Here is a 4031-nt window from a genome sequence, read left to right as displayed (position 1 = left end):
CTTTAAGCATAGTAGACACTGCTTGAGCATATATACAACCGTATTGTTTATACTATGTAATTCATCTCAACAAAGTACTCTTCATGCTCTTTCCTATAACATTCTGTGTAATAATACTCATAATTAATGAATTACTCTTAAAATATCTAGTACAAGATCATTTTATTCATGATATATTAAACTGTTAGTTTTCTTATTCAAACCTATTCTATTAAAAGTTTCCTCTTCTTTCTACAAGCAGATTTCTTTTTAATGTAGCATTTATAATTTTGCATTTCACAGTGGTCTGAAAAGAAAGCTTCTATTCATGTTTGATAAAATCTAGCATTACCGCCAAATTATTCAGTAAGTGGCAGAAAAGCCTAATTCACCATTGAGGGCTGTATCTCTATTTTTTAATAATCAATTTTCAACACCAAAAACCAGAGTTTGGCTGGCTTCAATGCATTATTGTTTTCAATGTAATTTTTTGTCCTCTGTTGTATGAATTGCACAGAGCAGCTTTACATACTTTCACTGTGATTAAATTCTGGAAAAAGAAGCTTCTAGAAGTCCCAAAAATGTTTACTACTTATGATTTACTACTCCTTATCACCATTCCAATCTGCCTTCCAATCACTGTTCTACATGCATGTCTTATACTTGGGGTTGGTATTATTTTTTTTTCCCTGGATCTTAGTTAATTTTGTTTCCTATGCCTTGACTATCCTCCTTGTATAAGCTTTACCTTGAGAAAATCAGTTCCTGTCTTAAATTTTTCATCTTCTATGGAGTCTATGATCTTTCATTTAAGTGAAATATTATCCCCTTGAGTCCACACAACAATTTCTGGCTTCCTTATTGAATTTATGGCATATGCTTACTTTAATAATAGAGGCTGAACTCAGCTTCAGGAGGACTGATTTTCCCCCCCTCTATCTCTCCTCTACAGCACCTAGAATATTACATTGTATTAAATTAGTTTTCTGCAAAGAACTCTCGTTCCTAATCTAGATAATCTAGTGATGGTGTATCTATCCACAGAAGGGTCCTACAGAGTTCTCAGAGACCTGGAGAATCAAACTGTGGGATACCACAGTTTCCTTCCATCCCAGAAAGGGTCCAACCTCATCACAAAAAACTAAGAATTTGTGACACTGGGAAAAAAGGAAAAGAAGCTCTTGTTGGACTAAGTTTCTAGACTGATTCTAGAAATAGTTTCTATTGTTGGAATCTGTTCCCAGAAGTCTTTGGCATCAAGCTCATCCAATTTACCCCATCACAAGAAGTGCAAAGTTTTTCTCCAGGATATCTGTCAGCCACCAGAGATATCTTCCCATGTAGCTCTTTAAACAGTCCCATAAGACTCAGTTTGCTCTCTCTCAAACTTTCTCCGGGAATTTCAAGAGTTTAACAACATTCCCTAAATAGTCAATCTTCTCTCTGAATATTACACTTTCTCTGTTATTTCTTTTCTCCTACTTTCAATATACCATTGCTTTCTGCAGCTGTCTCAAGCGGGCGTTCCTATACTTTGCACAGCACAGAGCAAAGCCTAGGGGTGGACGTTGGACAGCTGTCTCTGAATTACTCCTACTAGAACATTGTTCTTTTCCATCCCCTAACTTTTCTTAATCCTGTAAAGTAAATTATAGGTATTTAAAGCAATCCTTTTACTGGAGGTTGTGTCACATATCTGGTCAAACCCATTTAGAAGCTTTCTTTCTAAACAGTCTGGAATAGATGCGATATTATAGCTGTGGCTACATTACTCACCCTAATTTCTACCAGCCTTTTTTTTCAGTCACACAGCTTCCAATATCCTTCCCTCCCACTTTAGAATTTTTACAATGGAATGCCCAGATTACTCCTGCCCAAGAACTGTATTTTACATTTTCTTTCTAAAAATCTTGCTTGTTGAAACTGAGGAGGACGCGAAACACTTGCTGAAGAAAGTCAAGAACTGCAACCTTCAATATGCATTGAAGCTCAACATCAAGATAACAGTTTCTCATCACTGAGCTGATTGGCTGTATCATGATAGACAGTGAAGTGATTGAGATTGTTAACAGTTTTAGTTTGTTTGACTCCATATTAAATACTCTTGGTACCAGCAGCCAGAAAATCAAAAGATTAATTGCTTTGGGAAAGGCTGCTGTCAGGGACATATCCAGAGAACTGAAGAGCAATAATATCTGTCCAGAGACTAAGGTGCATCTGATGCAGGCCATCATCCTTGCAATTGCCATGCTATGCTTCAGAAAGCTGTACAATGACTAGGGATGATAGAAAAAGAATTGATCCCTTTGAGCTGTGGTGCTGGAGAGGAGTACTGAATATATCATGAACTGCTAAGAAAACAAACAGGTTCATCCTAGAGAGAGGTAAACCAGGCTGCTCTTTGGAGGCAAGGATTCTGAAGCTTCTTCTGACATACTTTGGACATGTTACAAGGAGGGAACAATTGTTAGAGAGGGACATTACGCTTGGCAGGGTGAAGGGACAGCGCAAGAGAGGAAGACCCTGAATGAGATGGACTGACTCAGTGACTGGAGTAATGGGAGTAGGTATATCAGAGACAATAAGGTTGGCTCAGAATAGAGCAGTGTTTAGAGCTGTTGTACATAGGGTTGCTATGAGTCACAGGTGACTCAACAGCTCATAACAAAAACAAAAACATGCATATTTCATACCTTTTATTTTAAAACATTATTATTAAAAATAATTTCAGAAAAAGAAATAATGTTATAATTGAAAGTCTGTACTGTTCTGGCCTCTAATGTATCTTCTTTACACCCCAGGATTTTTTGAGATTCCTTGAGGTTTGCCTAAAATTTAAAACAAAACAAGGAGCAAAGAAATCCAACACCTTATGACAGTCATATAAAAGTACTAAGAAAACAGCATTTAATTAATTATTCAATGTTAAATATACTAGATAATGTATTCTCATATCACGGCAAAAATAAAGGCTAAAATGTGCTTATTTTTTACTTCATTTCAACTCATTTGTGTTGTTGTTGTTGTTATGTGCTGTCAAGTCACTTACAACTCATAGCGACCCTAGGTACAACAGCCCTAAACCCTGCTCTATCCTGTGCCAATCACACTGCCTCAGACACACCTAACCCAATTACCCCATTACTGAATCAGTCCACCTCAGAGGGTCTTCCCCTCCTATGCCGTCTCTTCACTCTCCCAAGCATGATGTCTTTCTCCAAGGACGTGTCCCTCCTTACAACATGTCCAAAATATGTCAGATGAAGCCCCGGAATCCTTGCCTCCGAGGATCAGGCTGGTTTAACCCTGTCCATGATTAATCTGCTTGTTTTCTTGGCAGTCCATGGTACATTCAATACTCTTCTCCAGCACCACAGCTCAAAGGCGTCAATTCTCCTTCTATCCTCCCTAGTCATTGTCAAACTCTCCAATGCATAACAAGTGATTGCAAAGACCATAGCCTGTATCAGACGCACCTTAGTTTCCAGAGTGACACCATTGCTCTTCAGTACTTTGGAGAGGTCCCTAACAGCAGACTTTCCCATTGCAATACATTTTTTTTATTTCCTGGCTGCTGGTGCCAAGAACGTTGACCATGGAGACAAGCAAATTAAAGTTGTTGACAATCTCAATCTCTTCACCATCCATCCTGATGTCAATTGGTCCAGTGGTGAGAATCTTTGTCTTCTTGACATTGAGCCTCAATACATACTGACGGCTGCAGTCCTTGACCTTCTGGAGCAAGTGTATTAGGTCCTCCTCAGTTTAAGCAAGCAGGGTTGTGTCATCTGCATAATGCAGATTGTTAATAGATCTTCCCCAATCCTGATGCCACACTTCTCCTCATAGAGCCCAGCTTCTCGGATAATCTGTTCTGCGTACAGGTTGAAAAGGTATGGAGATAGGACACATCCCTGGCGTACACCCTTCCCAATTTTGAACCATGCAGTGCTTTCCTGCTCTGTTCTGACAACTGCCTCTTGGTCCAAGTATAGGTTTCGCATTAGCACAATCAAGTGTTCTGGGATTCCCATTCTTCTCAGAGTCAGCCA

General features: G+C 38.9%; 1 protein-coding gene across 1 annotated transcript in view; it reads right to left on the bottom strand.

Annotated features, from left to right (window-relative positions):
- Positions 1-4031, bottom strand: part of PCDH15 (protocadherin-related 15) — a 454971-nt gene that overhangs the window by 93846 nt on the left and 357094 nt on the right. The window lies entirely within an intron of this gene.

Source organism: Elephantulus edwardii, unplaced genomic scaffold, assembly GCF_000299155.1.
Source record: "Elephantulus edwardii isolate Elephantulus edwardi_28Jun2011 unplaced genomic scaffold, EleEdw1.0 scaffold00007, whole genome shotgun sequence".
Taxonomy (NCBI): Eukaryota; Metazoa; Chordata; class Mammalia; order Macroscelidea; family Macroscelididae; genus Elephantulus; species Elephantulus edwardii.
The sequence above is the reverse complement of the archived record's forward strand: the minus strand, read 5'-3'. Positions and strand labels throughout refer to the sequence as shown.